Raw genomic sequence first — 22397 nt, 5'->3', positions numbered from 1 at the left:
ACTGCCTGCCTCCTGTTACTCACATGTTACCTTACACAACTTTGGAGTGGAGGCTTTAAGCAATGGCATTCTCCTCCTCACCACCTGTGCCATCCTTTTGGGGCCACTATCAATGGCTTTTTGGACAGTTTTCTTTTCTACCACCTCTGTCCATTTTATTTCTGAGCTTGCTTCAATTAGACTCTCTACTTTAATTCTTTTTTTGTAGTATCTTTTAAAAAATTAATCAATTTTTTATTAAATGTATTAGGGTGACATTGGTTAATAAAGTTATATAGGTTTCAAGTATATAATTCAATAATACATCATCTGTATACTGCATTGAGTCTTCACCACACAAAGTTAAATTTCCTTCCATTACCATATATTCGACCCCCTTTACGTTTATCAACCTCCCTGACCTTTCCACTAAACTGTTGTCTGTGTCTATGACTTTTTGTTTGTTTGTCTTGTTCATTTCTTGCTTTCAGTTTTATAACCCACATATGAGTGAAATCATTTGGTTCTCAACTTTTTCTATCTGACTTATTTTGCTTAGCATGATAATCTCAAGATCCATCCATGTTGTCACAAATGGCAGTATTTCATTTTTTCTTGTGGCTGAAAATATATCATTGTACATAGTATCACATCTTTATCCAATCATCTATTGTAGGACACTTCGGTTGCTTCTATGTGTTGGCCACTATGAATTATGCTGCTATCACCATTGAGGTGCATAAATCTTTGAAGGTAAATGTTTTTAGGTTTTTTGGGTAAATACCCAGAAGAGGGATTGCTGGATTATATGATAATTCTATTCTTAGTTTTTCAAAGAACCTCCATACTGTTTTCCACGGTGACTATACTAATTTACATTCCCATCAGCAGTATATGAGGGTTCCTTTCCCCCCACAACCTCTTCAACACTTGTTATTACTTGTCCTGTTGATTATAGCCTTTCTAACAGGTATGAGATGGTATCTCATTGTAGTTTTGGTTTGCATTTCCCTAATGGCTAGTGAAGTTGAGCATCTTTTTATGTCTGTTGGCTATTGCTATGTCTTCTTGGGAGAAGTATCCAGGTTCTCCTGCCACTTTTTAATTGGATTTTTTTTTCTTGAGTTGTATGAGTTCTTTATATATTTTGGATATTAGCCTCTTATCAGAGACATTATTTGCAAATATCTTCTCCCATTCAGTTGGTTGCCTCTTTGTCAATGGTATTTTTTGCTGTGCAGCTTTTTAGTCCCATTCATTTATTTTCACTTTTATTTTCTTTGTCTTCTATGTAAAATTCATAAAATCCTATCTAAAAACGAAGGTCCAAATATAGTACCTATGTTTTCTTCTATGCAATTTATTGTTTCACATATTACATTTAGGTCTTTGATCCATTTTGAGTTCATTTTGGTATATGGTGACAGATTAACAGTCTTGTTTCATTCTTTTGTATGTGGCTTTCCAATTTTCCCAACACTATTTCTTGAAGAGGCTTTCTTTTCTCCATTGTATATTTTTAGCTCCTCTGTTGAAAATTATTTGTCCATATATATGTGGCATATTTTTGGGCTCTTGATTCTGTTACATTAGTCTGTGTGTCTGTTTTTCTGCCAATACCATGCTGTTTTGATTAAAGTTGCTTTGTAGTATAATTTGAAGCCTGGCAGTGTAATACCTCTGGCTGTGTTCTTTTTTCTTCAAATTGCTTTGGCTATTTGGAAACTTCTGTGATTCCATACAAATCTGATGATTTATTTGTTCTATTTCTTTAAAAAATGACTTTGGGATTTTGATGGAGATTGTATTAGAGCTGTATATTGCTTTGGGTATTATGGCCATTTGAAATATGTTGATTCTTTCAGTCCACGAACATGGAATATCTTTCCATTTCTTTGTGTGTTCAATTTCTTTTAATAATATCTTGTAATTTTCAGTGTATAGGTCCTTTACATGATATGTTAAGTTTATTCCTAGGTATTTTATTCTTTTTGTTGAAATTGCAAAAGGAATTCAGAGCCTAACTCACAATATATTCTTGGTAAAATTTCTTATTTTTAAATTTCTGTTACTAAAGTACCATCAGGAATTAGAATGACACTTCTAGATCTCTCTCTATCTGTATAGATATAAAAATATATATTAAATATATATATTTAAGCAAATGAAAATTTTTTCTTTACTTTCTGATATAAATATCAATATCTATCTATATAAAACTTATCAATGTTGTATTTCTACGTATAATATATGTTATAGTGTGTGTCTATATCTCTCTCTATATAAATATTAATTGGGCTGCCGTAACAAAATATCAGACTGGTGGTTTAAACATCAGAAATTTATTTTCACACGGTTCTGAAAGCTAGAAGTCCATGATCAGGGTGCCAGCATAATTGGGTTAAGGTGAGAGCTCTCTTTCTGGCTTATCAGAAGCTGCCATCTTGCTGTGTGCTCATTCTTCTTTGTTTGGAAGTGAAGAGAGACTGAGCAAACTCTCTGGTGTCTCTTCTTTTAAGGGCACTAACTCCATCATGGGAGACCCATTCTCATGACTTCATCTAAACCTAATTACCTCCCAAAGGCCTCACGTCCAAATACTATCATATTGGAGGTTAGGGCTTCAACATGTGAAGTTGGAGGACGGGGACACAAACATTAGTGTACATATTTTGGAGAAGCTCATAATCCCAGGTGCTTAGTCCTGTAACCATATTTAAGCCAAGCCTGTGGTTCCATTTAAATTGAGGGCAGAACTATCAATATTTGTGACAAGTTGATAATAATGTCCTTTAAAATACCCTGGTAGAATTAAATATACTTTGAGAAAGTAGCAGTCTCTTGTTAAGTAAACAGAAAAAGTTCAAATATAAATTTAAAATCATTATAGGAAATACACTGTATGATGATAATGAAGCCAAAAGTAAATACACAAACTCAGAAGTACCAAATATTACTTTGAACCAGTTTCAGCTTCTAACACTCCTCATAGGAAGCACCCAAATGCAGCAATATTTATGTGAAGCAGCTTTCTAAGGCATGAAGCCTTTTAAGTGCATTTTTATTATTTGCATTACTGACTTCTACTATTATGTTGTCATATACCTTGGCCCAGATTCTCATCCCCCAGGGCTGGGAGACCAGATTAACAACAGTCTCCAGAGGGAAGACCTCAGGGATTTTGTAGGTGGGGGCAGAGGATGCCAGCTGCTGTGAAAGAGCTGGGAGGTTGTGTCTGTGACTTCTTGTCTCTTCTGATTCCCACAGGTTATGGACAGGATATCTGAGCACAGCACATTCAATTCCTCTAAACACTCTTCCTGAAGTCCCTCAGATAGAGGCACTGCTTCTGGGATGGCAGCTAGAAGACAATGTCATGCTTGGGAGAACACGTAGAAGGAGAGGGGAGCCTACAATCAGGGTGCAAGCTAAAGAATCAAACTTATTGGCCTTTTCAGTTACATAGTATAAAAAGTGAATGGAAGTTTACTGAATGAAGAGATGTTTATTCTCTTATCAAACTTTTATACTGTTTTGCCTGACAGAGCCTGACAATCTCTCTTTATTGAGTTCTCTATAATATTGTAATGAAGAGCCCAGGCTGTGGATTCAGCAGACCTGAACTGAGTCTTGCCTCTTCCCCTTATTAGCTGTGTGGTCCTGGGCAAATTACTTAACATTTCTGGGCTTGTTTGCTCATTTGTCAATTTTGCTAAAATTACTACCTTCATAATAATTCATAATTAAATAAGATGATGCAGGGAAAACACCTAGTCCAATGCCTGGCACAGAGTATGCATTCAATAACTAATAGGTGTTCTTAATTTTATTGTGGATGCTGTCATTGTTTCTGCCTAAGTTTGAGTCCTGCCTCTGCCACTAACTGTGACTTTGGGCATGTTGTTTAATTACTGTCTCTGTGCCTCAGTTTTCTCATCTGTAAAATGGAGACTTTATAGCTATTAAGATTTTTTAATCTTCATAACAAACTTGCATTTATTTGATAACTTTCTTTTAAGGAACCCAGTGAATATAACCCCTGACAATTCTAAAATTCTTTAGTAACATGAAAATATGTTGAGAATGTAGCAGTCAAATCATATCTTCCAAAGGGGTTTCTTTACTTTTCCTATTAAAGTTTTAAAATTTAACTTATGTTAAATCAATTATTCAGTTGATTAATTTACATAGATTGAGTACCTACTATGTGCCAGATATTGTGCTAACAGGCTGGTTGGACTGATTGGATAAGTTGATTTTTTTCTTTTTTTAAATTAAATTCCATCTTATAATCAAATTTCAGTTAGCTTAAAATATAAACAGCAAGACTGAAAATACAGGTATACCAGGAATTGCAAAAATTGGACAAACTGTTATCAACTTGTCTTCTAGGTCCATTTCTGCCTTTCTTTGTCCTTCCCTATTCCTTGGGGTATATGGATAGGAGAGGGGAAGGAGAGTGGGAGTGCTTGTCTCTACATACTGATTCTCTTGGCATCTCTTGCATTCTTTCTTCTGGTTATGTTTGATCAATGATGGACCAGCAGGAAATCAGAAGGTGGGAGGGGGAGGATCCATTGTATTCATCCTCATTCTCTAACTTCTTGCCATGGTCTGGCAGAGATGAGTTCCTCTCCTGCTTTGCATCTGTCGGAGGTTGCCTCTTTCACAGCTCATGCTCTCTCCAGGCTGATACATCACGTTGTACATCTGTAACATTATTTTGACTACTTGTCAGGCCTAGGGCTGGTTCTGGCTTTCCACTGTTGCTAGTTTCTGCATGCTTCTTCATTCCTTATTGGTTCTTTTAGCTCTGCCCACACTCCTGTAAATAGTCCTTTATTTTGAATGTGCCATCTGTTTCCTTTAGCATCCTGACTGATACTGCCAATTAGTCTGTGCCAAGCACTACACTACGACTTCAACATGGATTACCTCATGTAATACATACCCATCCTGTGTGGTAGGTTCTAATATAACTCTTATTTTAAAAAACTTGATTAAAACGAGATTTAAAGAGTAACTTGCCCAAGGCAATACAGCTTGAAAGTGGTAGCCCAGGATTTAAACCCAAGCAGTCTGATTCTAGAGCCCACCCTCCTTACTATAACACTGTATGTCTCTGGTCAGTTTCTCTGGGAGGCTGACTCTGAGATGAGGATTTTCAGGCAGGCCAAATTTGGAGGAGTAGAGCTTGCAGGATCAACACCTGTCGGGCGGTGGGGTGAAGGAAGCAGGACTAGGGAGAAGGAGAAGTTGAGCTGCAATGAAATGGCAACAAAAGCCTAAGCTGAGATCAGGAGGAGCGCTGGAGATGGGGAGACTCCCAAAGTGGGGTAACTGAGCTGGACATTTACATCTTGGTATTGCCCAGTTACTCGATGCAAGGCTTTAAACTTGGGCTCTCTTGAGGCAAGGCAAGTCTAGAAGAGAGATTCTGCTGAGAGCGTTGACTGCCACCACTCCGAGAAGCTGGGGGATTGAGGGCCTAGTCTTGGGTGGTGGATCTGGATGGCACACCATGGCATTTATTATACTGTTTGAAACACACATGGAGGTCATGAGTTAGCAGCTTCCTCAAATCATCTGTGATCTTTCAAAACTTTATTAGATTCATGTATATAGTTGGTTTTCCGTGTGTGTGTGTGTGTGTGTGTGTGTGTGTGTGTGTGTGATGATTATGGTGTAATTATTTGATGTGTTGAAAAACACTGAAGTAGGAGTCAAGAGACCTGGATTCTAGTTCCTGCTCTGCTGCCAACTTATGCGCCTTTGTTCAATTCACTTAATGTTTCTGAATCCCCGTTTCCTTATTCATAAATTGAGGAGCTCTGATTAGATGGTTTCTAAGACTACTTTAAACTGTAAAGTTCTATGTTTCTATTAATTTATTAGCTTTTAAAATCCCAAAATAGCAAAAGTAAACATGTTGGAATGCTTTTTAAGTAATGCTGGAGACTACATCATACAATCTTCGGTTAGTGACTTTCTCAAGTTCTCTTAATAAATCGTGATGAACTTCACAAAAATTCACACAGCCCCAGTATCACTCAGTGTTCTCTGAAGATCAGAGATGCCCACTTTCTCCCTAAAATGTCTTTATTTGGTATAAATGAGATTTTAGAATGCTAGACACTTCTCATTCTTACTGAGCATAGCTCATACAGATGTTTGTTTTAAGAATTGTTTTGAAATTATTTTTGCAGAGTCATTGTTATAATTTGAATAAACATGATCTTAATTTGGATAGACATGTCTTGATCAAAGTGAGAAAGAATGAAAAATGGCCTGAGCTTAATTTATTGAAATAAAACTAATTCTCAAAGTATAGAAAGACTAGAAAAACAAACAGGTAAATGAACAAAAACTAGACAACAAAAAGAGAATGAAGGTATAATTGATAGAATTTTGAAAGAATATTCAATAAATACTAAACACTGTGAACTTTAATCAAAACTAACTTAAATGTATCTTAACAGAGTAAAGGCCTAAATACTGAATCAAGTAAATATGGAAATCCTTCAAAATTGATTTTCCTGAGCTGTGGCAAACGATTCAGTGAAAATGGAAAACAACTGTTATTGTCAGTCATGTATGGCCCTGCCTGTATGATTTCCCAGTGTAAGCCTTATAGTTGAAGCAGCTTGGACCATAAATAAATAAATAGACATACCTTCACTCTGGCTTCCTTACCTGACTCGTTAAACCCTATCAGCAACCGTAGAGGGCCAAAGAAGCAATTTCAATAAATATTTCATTACATGGGAGCCCATTTGCTGGTATTTCAAATAAATAAGTACATTTTCCCACTCAGTGGACACTAGAAGGGAAAATTCTCCAGTTTCCATTTTTAGACTTTCTTTTACTTTCTGAGGAGGTCAGTCATTTTCGTTTTCCAGTGTACAACTCGATTATTTATTGGAGGAACATGTTTTAAACCAGAGAAAGGGAAAAAAAAATCCAACCAAATAATTTATTGAAGACTGTCTCCTGGCAGATTAATCCCTACCACTTGGCCAGGGCTCATTCCAGAGTGATCAGACTGGTCAAGCTTAAATTGTATGTCTACCAGAAGTTGCATAAATAACCCCAAATACTGTGAAACTCTTTGCACTTGGTCATCTCGATGACCTTCAAAGAAAATGTCAGAAAAGTAGTAAGAAAAAATACAGCCTGAGTTACTCTCGTTATGGTATTTTCTAATAAATAACAACCTTTTCGGGCCCTTTTATCTGAACACATTTATCAGTTAAGACACATGTGCTTCTTCTAGGTAAGTGAGTAGAAATACTGCTCTTTTCCTTGTAGGTAACCTGGGAATGCAATTAAATGTATTCTGTTTATGTTTAAGAGCCATATATAGAGTCAAGGTTAACTTTCTTAAATAATATCCTTTTTTTATCTTCTTAATTTTATTAATCTGAACATTGCCTTAGAATACTCTATGGTCCATTTTTAGTTGTCCCCTTAATAAAGAGACTATATGTGTAGGAGTGTTTGAAGACATGATTTCCTGAAAAGCTCTAGCTTCCATCCTACTTATCTGAAGGATGGGCCTTAATTTATAGCTACAGAAAGACAAGAGCTGTCCTAGTTATAAACTTTGCTTGGTCGTTTTTACCCAGCAATTTCAGTTCAAAATTGAAGTCAGATTCTCAGTCAAACTTTTTCCATCCTCAAGTTTTCAATTTTGGCTGGAGCCATCACCAATATTCAAGTCTCCCAACTAGAAATTATAAAGTTACCTTAATTCTTCTTTTTAATTCCCTTTAGCTAATATGTGCATTTGATTCTTTTTCCCTTCCTAATTAAACAAATGCTGGATTTAGAAAAAGAAACCTGAAATTCTAGTATCCCAGCTCTTCTACTGACTAATTATGGGACCGGCAAGTTACTAAGAGTTTTACTGCCTTCCCCTGTAAGATGAAGAATAGTAATATCTGTTTTTGCTGACATCAGAGATGTTTTCATGATGAACTGAGTTAGTATAAATTGTAGATTTTCTCAACTTAAATGGTGAGGAGAGGCAGGGATAATCTAATAAGATTGCTTTCTTCTCTCAGGGACCAGAATATAAAACTGCAGCTCTCTGTGTGCCATTCATTCCCTGCATTTGCCAAATTAGAAGGTTTAGAATGACTAGCTCGCTGTCACTTATTGCAGATACCCAGCCCTGATCCTTAGTGTACAAATCCTCCAGAAGCTGCTCTTCAAGTTGCTCATTCCTGTGGACCATTGCTACTCAACCGTCTTTCTGGGCTGCAGTTGAATCTAGTTGTGCCAAAATATTCACAATTCTTTAAGAGACCATAGAGACTACCCTCACCCTTCTTCCTGTCCCCGCTTTCCTCAGCTGCCTACTGGACATCTCCTTTTGGACATCTCATAGAAACCTCATACTCAGTATGCCTAAAACTCAAGTTGATAGTTAGTCCTCCCAAACAGTTCCTCTCCAGGGTCCCCTACCCAACGAACCGATGACCACCACCACCATTCACTAACTTGCTCAAGGCAATAATCACTAATACCTTGTTTCTATCTCCTAAATATATTTTAATTTTATTTATTTATTTCTTCATCTTCATTGCCACCCACCCTGTTTCAAAGCGTAATTATCTTTTACCTGAATTATTGCCGCAGCTTCCTAAATTGTCTCCCAGCCTTTACTCATTCTCCAACTCTCTCAGTTCTGTCCCTGCACTCTAGCCAGAATTATCATTCTAAAATGCAAAGATGACCATGTCATGACTCTGCTTAAAATGTTTTCAATGCCTTCCAATTGTCTTCAAGAATCTAGCCAAATTCTGTGACTCCTATCCTGTCAGATTTCTGCTGTTGCCTCCCTTTCCCTACTCATACTATGTATGAACAGCTTAGAAACTTGAGTGATTACTTTCAGTTCCAAGAATGTGCCATGAGGACCTTCATGATTTTGCATATGCTATTCCTCCTCATTTGGATCACTTTACTCTCTCTCTTTCCCTGGCCAATTCCCAGTCATTCTTTGGATTTCAGTTTAGATGTTGCTTCTTTTGGAAAGCTTCCCCTGATTTCCTAAGTTCTGAGAACACCCTGTACTTCTGCTATCATAACACTCACCACATTGTTTAGTACTTGTCTATTTACCCACCTGTATCCCTCACTAGCACTCCACAAGGGCAGGAATTATGACTGGTGTGTTCACCACTCTATTCCCAATACTCAGCACAGTGCCGCCCACCTAAAACACTCTCAAGCATTTGTTGAATAAATGCATGAATAAAATAAATGACATCTTTGTTTATTTTCCTGGGGAAGCAGAGTGATATGGTTAAAATATCTACTGTATATCAGAAGTCCCATATTCTAGTTTCACTTCCCATTGCATGATTATGATGTCACAAAACTCTGTGTGAAATGGAATAATAATGCCTGTCTCACATTACTTCAAGAATTGTTTTTAATAATAGTGAGATCATTCATATGAAAGCTTACTGTAAAATGTACAATTCCTTACTAATAAAAATGTGTCATTATTATCACGTTTGTCATGTTTTTATCAGCATGTACGTGTGTATATTAACTATGTTAGGTGTAGTATTTAAATTTAGTCATTTAAAAATTCTGTACTATGTGTTTCAGTTAGCTATGGCTTGTAACAACTCTTTCCAAAAACCTAATGGAATAAAAAACAACTACTTATTCATGATTCTGCATGTCAGCTGTTCGGGTTGGGTTCAGCTGGTTGGTTGGGCTTGATGGGGTTTTGCGGCCAGCTGTCAAGGTCAGTTGGGGGCTGGTTGGTCTAGGATGGTTTCAGCTGGACAGGTTGTCCTTGTGCCATGTACCCTCTTATTCTCCAGAGGGTTAGTGTGGGCTTGTGGAAGCAGGGTTTCATGAGAGTAAACAAGAACACAGGACCTCTTGAAGTTTGGGCTTGGAAACTGGTATAGTATACTTGGTTGCATTTTATGGGACAAAGCAAGTCCAAAGCCAACCCATATTAAATAAGTAAGAAAATGTTCAAGCTCATGGCAAAGATCTCCATGAACTTCTCACATTGGCCTTATCTGTCTGGTCTTTTATGCTTTAGAAATAGAACATTTCTCATAGTTCCAAGAGACCAGTTGTGCTGTTTCTGGCCTCTGTAGTTCATGCTGTTCCTTCTGCCTGGAGAGCGAGACCCTCCCACCTTTCCTTGCCTGGATAATCTTACTCATCCTAACAATGACAATAGCAATACCACTTATTATATGCCAGGCATTGTCTATTCTAAACACTATATATATTACCTCTATGAGGGAGGTACTATTATTATCTCCTTCTTACAGATAAAGAAACTGGGGCACTGTGAAGTTAAGTAACTTGTCCAAATTTATTCAGCCAGAAGTCTGGTTTCAGAATCAGGATCTGGAGTATGTGAGTTTAACCTCCGGGATCTTCTATCTCTTAAAACTCAGCTCAATTTGGTCTGTTTCCGTGTTTCATGTGTATCTTGACATTTGCTGCATTTAATCATGTATTTTCATGTCTAATGCCCCTTTAAGTTATGAGCATCTCAAGAGCACAGAACATGCTTTACCTCTGTATCCATGACTCTCTCACAGAATCATATCTCCTTGCCCTTTCCGTACTTATCAAGATGCGTCTTTTGCACCGTTAAAAATCTGCTTCTTGGAAGAAAAAAATCAGAGTGAAGACTATTAGTCCTCATAGCATCTCCAAGAAAGAAGTGACGAGTGGGAAGCTCTATCTCATTTTGCAAACAGGAAATTTAGGCATGTGGAGATGAAATCACCCAGCACTGTGCCAGGATTCTTTTTTTGGTTTTCTGATTCCTAGTTTTGTGTTCTATCTACCAAAAAGTGGTATTTGTCTATGAAGTGCAGCTGATGGTTGCTTAATTTTCCCCAGAACAAAGTTAAAAAACATAACAATTAAATTAAATCACCCAAGAGGGATGCCTTCTTTCGTTGTAAAGTTTTAAGGGAACAAACTTTTGGGGAAACTTTTTTCCCCCTAGGGTATAGTGCTTTCTTCTCTTTCAGCAGAATATATTGTGTCTGATGGAGCAAAAAATTGTTTTTAAGAAACCCTGCACCAATCTGTCTGCCCCAGCTCAGACACATGCTCGCACAGAAAATTAAATTCACAGAAATGAGAGAAAATCAAGAGAACCAAAGGAGCATGTCTTCTGTTTCCCAGAATCATTCTCTGGTGTATTTAGTGGTCTGTTGGGTGACAGGGTGATGAGGGGAAAGGACTGGTTGAATGCAACTAGTTTTTCATGCCTTTTTTGCTTATTTCATCAAAGTGCCATGACAAAGTAAGCATTGTGCACGTTTAACCTATATGTTTTTAAGTTGTAATAAGCTTTATTAGAATTTAGATAGTTAAATAGTTTTGTTTTTTTTTTTCCAGCTTGAGTCTCATTACTACCATTTGCTTCATTAACAGCAGTAAATTTTGGGTGTGAAACTTGCTTGAAATGGTAACTACTAAGAGAAAGTGGTGGGAGAGGAGAAGTAAAAGAAGAGACTTAAGAATAGTGCCATCGAAACACATTCATAGGAAAGAAGATTGACTGGGTAATCTCTCTGGCTATTTAACATGATCTTCCTCAAAGTTTTTTTGACATTTGGCTTACCTTTCATTACTTCTTAAATCATAATCTTTAAATCTCCTTATAATCAGCTATCGTACTATTTTGATCATGACTTAGGTGGAATTTTTATTTGTATTAAAATGTGTTTTGTGTTGTTTTTGCTTCATAGTGACCTTCCTCTGTTTCATATCTCTCTAAACTTCATTTGCCAATACGACCATGCATTTGAGTACTGCGATTCAAGCTTTGTAAAAAGAGAGACTTTGGCATGTCTTGTAAACCATGCACTTAATTAATGTTAGATTAAGATAATGAAGATGATGCTGCAGATGCTGACCTTTCCTAGTAATTGATTTTCCTTGACATGATTGTATTTGCCTCAGTGACTCAAAAAAATCTCTCTCTCTCTCTTTTTTTTTTGTATCTCAAGAAGGACCAAATACCTTCCAGATTTTGTTATTTTCTACTCCTGAATTAAGAGTTTAACCGAGAAACCGGAAGCCAAGTCCCTTCGGTCATTGTGCACAATCATGAAGCTGCATATGAACTGGCAATTAAAACTCGCCAACTCCTCAACACATCTCAGATTCTTCCCGATCTCTTCTCACCTCTATTCTCAGAGTGGCTGGTTTGTTATGAAACTAATTCTTTTCTAGGCCAAGTTTCCTTTGAACAGGGCGCAAAGGCATATGATCCTGTGGATTAGAAGTGGGTTGTCATCAAAATGATATAGCTCTGTTCTTCTCTGTTCCTTTCTTGGAATGGCTGAGAACAGACTTGCGAAGAGAAAAACTTGTTGGCGTTTGGGAGCTGCCAGGTTTTAGAAAGCCCAATTATGTCTTTTTTGAACTAGCATTTCTTTAATAGAGTTTAATTTAAAAATGTTTTTTTTTCATTTTTGACATTTCTTGTCGTTTTTATTTCAAAAGGATGAGGATATATTTACTCATGGGGAAAGTAAAAGCAAATTGTGTATGAGTAAGCAGGGTCAGCTGGCTAATCGTGATGATATTATAGTGGCTATCAAATGGCCCCTGTACTCAAAAAATTACCCTTTTTATTACCTTAGTCTCTAAAATTCCCCCATTGCTTGCACATTTGCTTTAAATCATTGTGTATTTCCACTAGAGCACTAGTCATACTTGTGGCTTATCATCTATTTCATTTACTTCTTATTACAAGTTCCCACAGTTCCCTGTGAAAATCCCCCCTCCTCTATTTTGGTGGAGTTGATTCCACCTGAGTGTCACAATTGTACCAATAGGTCTAGTACAGTCACCTGACCAGGGAAATTGGTTTGGATATTGGCACATAGCTCAATTGAAGAGATATAAAGAGACTTTTGCTGGATAAATTTTTTTTTTTTTCTATTGGAATTGTTGGTGGGAGAATGTGATTTATGTGACCACAACCTTCATTTCCTATATTATAAGCCTGGGACTAAGGAGAACATTGAATGGAGTCTGGGCATGGAGCTGAATGTGCAGAAGGCAGAACAGACAGATAGCAAGAAACTGGGCCATTGGTGACATTCTTTGAACATTGGATCAAGCCTCACCTGAACTCATTGCTATCTAGTACACATGGTACAACTTTTAGTCACATGATTATCAACTATTTGGATTTAATTCTAAATATTACTGCCTTTTCAGCTCCAAAGATTCTGTGGGTTTAGCTAAAGCTTCCAGGCATGCATCACCCAATCTTTGACTTCTCCGTCTACTCAATACTGTTTCTTCTCTTCCACAGGGGTTGATCCCAAAGACACTCCCTACTAAAAATCCTGCAAAGGAAATTCCATTCCAGTTTTCTTCCTAGAAACCCAAACCATGAAAGAGGAAGCTCCTTCTAAGCAGACTGATTTTTCATGGGCCCAACAGAAAACAAAATAAAACAGAACACAACAAATTTATTATACTTCACTTTTGCACTTTTTCTTCTGGGAATTCATCTGTTAGGTTTTGCTCTAAGATCCAACAGTCAACCTATGGGGTTGAGTTATCTCAGAAGAGGGTAAGAGGGAAAGGAAAGCAGGCAGATCACTATCTTTTAGAATCTCTAATCAAATTTATTTTTTATATTTTATTTTTATTGTCTGTATACTTGTGAAACTATGACCATGATAAAGATATTGAAAATATCCTTCATCCCCAAAGGTTTCTCCATGACCCTTTGTAATTCCTTTCTTCCACTCTCTCCCCTTTCCCATGTCGTCACTGATCTTTTTTCTACTATAGATTCATCTGCATTGTTTTGAATTTTATATAAATAGAATTATAAAATATGCACTCCTTTGATTTGCCTTATTTCACTCAGAATAATTATTTTGAAATTCACACAAGTTGCATACATCAGTAGTTCATTCCTTTTTACTGATGGGTAGTTTTCCATTGTATGCTTATACAATAACTTGTTTATTCATTCACTTGTTGATGGACACTTGGATTGTTTCCAGTTTTTGCCTATTGTAAATAAAACTAGTAGAGCATTTAGGTACAAATCTTTGTATAAACATATGCTTTCATTTCTTTTGGCTAAATCCTAGAAATTAAACAGCTGGATCATATGGTAGGTGTGTGTTAACTTTTTAAGAAAGTATCAAATTCTTTTCCAAAGTGAATGTGTCATCTTAGATCCCCATCATCAGGGTATGAGAGTTCCAGTTCCTCCAAACCTTGCTAATTCTTGTCTTTTAAAATTTTAACCACTCTATAGGTATATAGTAGTATCTCATTGTGGCTTTTAATTTACACTTCCCTCAAGACTAATGATGTTGCACATCTTTTCATGTGACTACTTGCCATACATATGTCTCCTTTGGTAAAGTATCTGTTCAGATATTTTGTTCATTATTTATTGAGTTACTTTTTTAGTAAGTTGTAAGGGTTTTTAAAAATAACATATATTCTGTATGCACGTACTTTATCAGATATGTGCTTTGAAAATATTTTCTCCTAGTCTGTGGCTTCTCTTTTCATTCTCTCCTCATAATAGTGTCTTTCAAAGAGCAGAAGTTTTAAATTTCGATTAGGTCTGATTTATCAATTTTACATTTAATGGATCATGCCTTTGGTGTAAGAAATCTTTGTGTAATCTAAGGCCACAAGATTTTCTCCTGTTTTCTTCTAGAAGTTTTATAGTTTTAGGTTTTACATTTAAGTCTAGGCATCCATTTAATTTTTTATATGATCCATTTTAAGTTAATTTTTATATATGGTGAAAGATATGGATTGAAATTCATTTTTTTTTTTTTTTTGCATATGGATAGCCAAGTGTTCCAGCACCATGTGTTGAAATTGCTCATCTAATTTTAAAATATGGAGCACATAATTCCAGTGTGGTCCGTAGACTATCTCGGAATAATCATTCCTAGTGCCTGTTAAAAATGTAAATTCCTAAGTCTCACACCAGCTCTTTTGAATTAAAATCTTATATCAAATACCCTAGGTGATTCTTGTAGATACTACACTTTGGGAAACACTGACATAATGCCATTATTATTCATTAACACTTTAAGTCAATACTGTCTCCATCAGAGCTCAGAAAAGATAACTCAGAAAAAGTAAGTCTTTATAGGATGGAAAGAAACCAGACAGTTTTTATTTTTCTTTTTTAATACAGAAAATTTTAAACAATTAGAACAGTAGGTTGAATAGTATAATAATTTCGATATACTCTTCACTCATATTAGCAATAATCAATATTAAACATCACTTTTTTAAAATGAGAAGAAATTACAGGTTATCTTTTTCTATGTAGGAAAAAACTTCCAAGCTTAAAAAGCAGTGCAAAAAGCGAAAGTAGAAAAAAATAAATAAAATGAGCACCTGAGAAAATAAAAAAAAAATCAAAGATCAATATAATTGCCAACATAAATATAAAAAACCTCTACACATCAAAAAAATCTTAAGTAATTTAAAAGACAACTAATAATCCATGAATTATTTTTGAATAAAACAAGTGATTAATTTTTAATCTATAGAGACATATATTTTAAAATGACTAAAAAATTCAGTGATAAAAATATAAAGGACATAAAATACACCACTGAGATGAAATCAAGAGGATGTTATACAGCCAGTAAAGTTATCTTTAAAAATAATTTTTATAATGGGAAAATGCTTATAATATGATGAAAAAAGCTGAATACAAAATTGTATATTTTGTATATCCTCGTGTATTTAAAATAAGCTTAGGAAAAAATGACTGAAAGCAAATATGTTTCTGGATGTTATTTTCTAAGTTATCTCCAATGAACATGTATATACAGCTAAGTAGTCAGAAAAGAAAAAAAAAAGTCTTTTTTATGAAGAAAAGATTTGAAATGGGATATTTCCTTGGCAAAGTCAGAGATTGGCACAGAGTACAAAGATGGGGCAAAGAAAAGGCACAGTGAAGGCCAAAGATAGGTTTTATGCAGCATTGCCTTAAATGAAGGGATAGAGGTAACAGTTTCCTTCTTTGCAAGACTTACCAATGGATGAAGACTTCTTTCACATGAACAGTACAGACTGAGGGGACTGGCAGAGAGGTTAGATTTTAATGGCCATGCTGCAGTCTGTTTCCCTAATCAGATGTAGACTGTTCTCAAGTCCATAGAGCCCCTTTTCTTGATTTAAGGAGAAAGGCACAGAGGATAGAAGTTAAAGCTGTAACAGCCCTTTCTGCTTGTCCAAAGCCACCCAGTGGATGAAATGTCTGTTTGTTCATAGACTCTGAAGTGTTACTTTGTTTGTATCATTTTTCTTCTACAGTTCAGAAACTAAAACTAAAATATTTCACTAAATTGGAAACTCACTCATATCTTCTGGGTTTGTACTTCTGAACTGAAATTGAACTCTGGCACTTTAGATCACATGATGTTAGGACAATGTAACTTTTTGTTTTGAAAAAGAGTGGCTTTAAAAGTCTCATAAATGGGTCTTGCCTGTTCTTAGAAATCAAGTAGCACTTGTAAACTCTAGTTCCTAAAAGTTGTGTAATTATGAATAAGTAAATGTTAAGGAAGCAGAAATGTACAGATTATACACCTCAGCTTGTACACAGGTTCATAAATAATAAAAATGTATTTGTCTCTTTAAAATCCTAGTATTGGAAATCACATCAAGAAATGCAAAAAAGGATATTAAAAGATACAAACAGATTATGATTCAAGACAATATATTTATAATCTAAAAAAAAATAAATTAGAAAGTCAAGAAAAGCTGGTAAGATCTCCAAAGTACTACAGAGTTTACTGGAAGAAATTTTTGTATATTTGTTTTTCAGATGGTTCTATAATTGTATGGTTCCAGGTGGTATAGATTAACATTTTCATGCAGTCTTCTATGATCAGTACTAAAATAATTATCATGAAAACAACTATTGAGTGTCCAAAGTATGCAGAACATATCTCATAAAATAAACTAAAATTTGTGTAAAAAAAGTTTTTCTCAGGCTTGTCAGGAAAATAATAGAGTAACTGAGAACTATAAGAAGTAGACAACTTTTCTAAAATAGCGACATAGGACACCCAAGGAGGTTGAAAAATAAATTTAAGAATTGATCTAAGTTATTTTTACTATTTTTGTGGACTCTCTTTTCAAAATCAAGAATTGAAACATGTAGCATGATGATTATGATTCTACTTAAAGGAAAAACAGAAACTGAATATCTGCAATGAGAAACAGGATCAGACAAATACTATATATTTCATTGCTTCGTATTCTGAAATACATATTATATATTTTTCTGATATGAAATACATTACTTCATCTACTTATATGTATTAATGTGCTAAAAAGTAGAATTGAAAATGAGATTAAAAGGTAGGATTATCAATAATAGAGCTTTAAGCTCTGGACCCCAATTTACCTATAAGAATAGATGTCAGACCCAAATTTTCAGGCCTGAGAGTCTCAGCCTTGTCACACACTTTACCCTTAACTTATTGAACAGTTTAATAAGCAGCACCAATATTAAGTATCATAAATGCGTAAGACATATTCTGCAATGTTCTGTCTTTGTGGAGAAGTGTTGTCAGCAGGATATATAAATAGCACTTTGAGACTGTTTTGATGGTGTACTTATCAAGATATGCTTGATTTTCACAATTAGTTGGCCAGATATTTAGTTTGTCGTACTTAGCTAGTAAATTCTGTACCTTCTTAAATTCTATACTTCAGTGAGCATTACGGCTGAAAACTCATTTGATACTCAAGGGAACACTGGCCAGTTAGCAATATGAGAGCCATTATTTTAGAAAATCTGAACAGTTTTGTCCCAATAAGTTTGACGTGCCTGGTTCCTTGGACTTGAAAATTATATGGTCTAACATGTGCTTTGTCTCTTAGTGAATTCCAAAGTTATTGCTCCTATATCTGTATTTGAAGATAATCTGTAGAAATATATTTTCCAACCTTCAACCATACTGTTTCTCACAGAAAAAATTTCCTGGACTCAGTTAAAAAAATGGCTATCTGATAATAAGGAAAGTATTACCTTTCATTTCTAATCATGAACCACTTATTGAATACTAATTTCATATCAAGTAGTGCGTTAAGCACTGAAATAAATTAAAAAAAGATGAGTGCAATACTGTTTCCACTCACTGATATGATTTTATATTTGTCAGCCTGCAAATACACTTTCATCCTCTTTCATCCTCACTGGAACTCCATAAGATAGATATAATTTTCTCCATTTTACAGGTGATAAAACTGAAACGGAAATGTCACTTGCCCAAGATCACAATTTTAGTAGAGCCAAGACTATAATCCAGGTATTTTCAGACTCCAAGTTCTTTTCTCTTTCTATTATTCAGTAGCATATGTTTTCCTAATATTCTTTGGTCGTGGTAAACCATGTAACTATTGTAATGCAGAAATCCCTTTAGTCCAAAATAAGAATTTCAGTACCTTGTCTAAATTTCACTGGCTATTTCAGTACTATAGAAGCAGGAAATTATTCAATTCATGAGAAAATTCATGCACCTGTGGATTTCATTTTTGTGCCAGATGAATAGGTGAGGTTGGATTTGATTTACTCCATGACTAAACTCTAAAATTGGGATTTAAAATGGATATGTAATCTCACTCTGATTCCATTTGTCCCGTAATGCTGTCTAATGGTTATGCAAGTCTCAGAAATATATTTAAAGTAATAACATGTCCTTTTTATCCAAAACATCAAACCAAAATCTTTTTTGTTCACTTTTGCTAGACCTCTAACCTTTAAAGGTGAGTCAGGCAGCTGCAGAAAACCTGATCTTATTTTCTGCCCCTGGCAAGACTTTTTCAAGTTCATCTTTTTTCCTTTCTCTTAAAATCTGATGAAAAATGAAATGTCAGGAAAACAAGCTCCCGGGCTAAAAAACTTGTGTCTGTCTCTGTGACAGATGTCAGTTTGAAAGGTTTCAGGTCACCTGTCAGAAGTATGCCAGTGTGATCTGTACTTACATCGACCTCACACCAACATTGAGTTCTGCTTTTAAAAATATCCTTGAAAAAGAATTAAATGATTTGTGGTCATTGCTTTTTCCTCTATCTTTTAACTTTAATCAATGAGACAAAGATGGGGGTGGGTATAGAGGGGGAGAGAGAGAGGGAGGGAGGGGAAGAGAGAGAGAGAGAGAGAGAGAAAGAATGAGAGAGAGATTTTTAAAAGGACAGCTTGACCTTTGGGTGCCCCTGGCAGTGAACCAATCAGCATTCTTGTAATCCAAACACAGATGCCTAGAGCTAAACAAATCCTATACTTGTGAACAAGAATTCAGTTTGCTGTCAAAATACAGTGAGGATCAGCATAGTGCTGCTATGAACAAAATATCGTGAATTAAAGTTAAATGTTTGTGATTAATAGAGAAGAGTAATAGTGAACAACATAATATCTCATTGGTGGCTCAGTTTAGTAACCAATATTTCCTGCAAAAGAATCATGTCTTTTGAAAAGTCTTGAATTCTAACTCCATATCCTGGGCATAATTCCCTAATATTTTATGCCAGAAACACCACTGATATTATTGTACAAGTCAGTAATTTGTAATGACTCATTAATGGCAGTTGAATTCTGTTCTTTTTCTGAATTAGTTTATACAGTTCTGAATTATTCATCAAAAAAAGGTTTCTTTCTTTTTTTTTTTTTCCATAAACCTTTATCATAGCCCAGGAAATTTAAAGATTGAAAAAAAAGTAAGATGGGTTTCGTTTCATCAGTTTGGTAGTATTTAGGGCTTTGTCCTGTAACCAAGAAGATAAAAGATTAAAGCTCTAAAGGCATGTTTGCCAAGTCTACCACTCTAAACAAGAAGCCAGATCAGAAGAGATGAGAAAGTCCATGAATACAAACGCAGAAACTTTAATAGCACTAAAGAGATGTTAGTTTTTCTTTTCCTTTGCTTAACTTTTAAGTATACAATACTTCTCTTCTTTCAAGTGGGCCCACCCTTGATGTGAAATACAAGTAAGTTTATTGGAGATATGTTCATTGTATCCATGTCTAGAGCAACATTATTTTTGTGCATTAAAAACTTGGGGCGGGGGATAGAAATGTAGACTTGGAATGAGATTAGTTAGCTTGAAAGAGAGGTGGAAAGCTGATTCTCTGCGATGACGTGTAATATCTGTGAAATTTTCTTATCTTTTAGACAGCTTTTAGACCAGTGCTTTTCAGACTTTAAAGTGCACACGATCTTCTGAATCTTGTTAACATGAGATTCTGATTCAGTAGGTCTGGGTGGGCTTCAGCATCTGCATTTCTAACAGATTCCCAGGTGAGGCAGATCCTGCTGAGCCTGGACCACACACTGAGGGATAAGGTGCTAGGCTGTTCTCAGCTTCCCAGGAGAGTGTGTGTCAGATGCCTCGAGGTTTCTCAAGTGGTTCTGAAGTTCAAGCAGCCTATCTTATTTACAAAATTCTCCTTCTGACGTATTTTTCCTACCTTTATGATCTTTTCTATGTGTCTGTGACTTGATCTCTTTTTAGGAATTTCAAATTTTAATTTAACATCATCTCAGAATGACCATACTTGTTACAAAGAAGGGGTACAGAACAAAGATGGTAACAGTGTCAGGTTTTCTCAACTCTGCTCTTAAATCATTAGTGTTTTTCACTAGATCATGGTCTTGTGAGAGCATTTTGCACTCTACTAGGTAATTTCATTAATTTTGACTGACATCTCTTCCTTGCTATGTACAATAATCAGACTGCTTATAAAAGGTTGAAGTCCTTTATAAGAATGCTCTTGCACTAAGAACCACCCAGAGGAAAAACAGTTAAAAACAAGAGTAGTCAGAACTCTCAGCAGTGTTTAGGCCCAGATAACCACAAACATCCTGGAATTTACTTAACCATGTCTGATTTCCCAGTGAGTCATGTTTACATCTCTAGATGTTAGTTTACTTTCCCTTCATTTTTTTTTCTTGATCACTCATGCAGTGGAAAGCGGAAACGAAATCTTCCATGGCAATTAGAGTGCCAATACTTGTGCTAGCTATGTGTTCCTCTTATTATTAATAGGGAGATCTGGCCATTAGTCAAACAAAGCTGTACGAATTTTCTCATGCTCATTACATATTTATAATATGGACAGTCTTGTGACATAATATGCAGCTGCTTTACCAGGAAACTAATATCGAATAAGAGAGTGCCAAATTTAGCTTTACCAGGAAAAAAAATGCACCATATTTAATGCTTAATTTTCATTCTGTGTATGTTAGATACACACATGATTGCTGAGATGTTCTTAATTGTGTATTCCACTACAAGTTATTTTTATCCTTGTTAAAGATTCTTAATCTCTTTAATGTCAAATGCTAAAATCATTTAAACAAGTGAAAAATATTTGCTAATTTTCTCCAAAGTCTCAAAGTATTTTCTGCACAGAGGGTACAGCCCATTGCGACCTTGCATTAGAAGAACCAAACCTTGAGATGGTCGCCTATCACATGGCAAGGTGCTAAGGACTACTGTGTCCCTACTTTTAGGAAAGCCTTTACTGTGTGTTGCCAGCTTCATCTGGAGAGTCAGTCAGACATCTGTGAGCATGTGATTATAGATTAGAACCAGAAATACAGATTCTATTACTGCTATCACACAGACCCTCAATAACATTACTCTGAATAAACTTTCCCATATAAAAAAGCTGCTTCAATGAATATTGGTGGAGGAAAAAAATGGGGGATCTAGCAATTGTGAAAACAGATTTTTCTGGCTGAAATTAATAATTCTGAGCAGTACTAAAATTAATTACTCTGTGGTTATAAGTAGGCAGCAGATTTATGGTAAATGACAGAGTGTTTGCAAATTTTCCTGACTACTCGATTAGAAAATGCACAAGTGGAGGCGTCAGCCGAGCATGCATTATTTAAGTGGTTGGTGTCTGGCGACAATCTGGAAACGGCAATTGTTGTGGTTGCCGTAGGAAAATTCGCACTTTCTGAGAGAAATTCTTTCACCTTTGTATGCCCACAGCATGGATCTCTCCTCATGGCAGCTGTAGGAAACACAGGAACTCCGTGACCTGGAAAATGTGGGACAACTGCCACAAGGTGACCCTGGAAGGCTGGGGTAGGCCCAATTAATTTAAAATTTTGCTTGGCCTTGTCTCTTCCAATTTTCTAAATCCTCTGGAAAAATGATTAATGCGTACACTGCCAATGCGAAAATATTTTTGACCCTATTAAAGTCGACCAAGGGTAAACCAAGTGTAGGCTGGCATTGTATCAAACTAGCTTTATTAAATTTGATTGGAGGTTTGTGTGAGGAAGGGACAGACAAGGACATTATTTTGCACAGCAGCTCTCTTTTAAATGAAAATATCAAGAGGAATACAAAGTAGCAATATGCCCTGGACA

The 22397-nt window shown here is 35.7% G+C and overlaps 1 long non-coding RNA gene across 1 annotated transcript in view; it reads left to right on the top strand.

Moving 5' to 3' along the window:
* The window catches only part of LOC120612532 (uncharacterized), a 91480-nt gene extending 69381 nt beyond the window's left edge, over positions 1–22099 (top strand). The window contains exon 3 of the long non-coding RNA XR_005655476.1: positions 22015–22099. This is a non-coding gene — a long non-coding RNA (uncharacterized LOC120612532). The remainder of the gene's footprint in view (positions 1–22014) is intronic.
* The last annotated feature ends 298 nt before the right edge of the window (positions 22100–22397 follow it).

This window comes from Pteropus medius, unplaced genomic scaffold, assembly GCF_902729225.1.
Source record: "Pteropus medius unplaced genomic scaffold, Ma_sr-lr_union100, whole genome shotgun sequence".
Lineage (NCBI taxonomy): Eukaryota > Metazoa > Chordata > Mammalia > Chiroptera > Pteropodidae > Pteropus > Pteropus medius.
The sequence above is the reverse complement of the archived record's forward strand: the minus strand, read 5'-3'. Positions and strand labels throughout refer to the sequence as shown.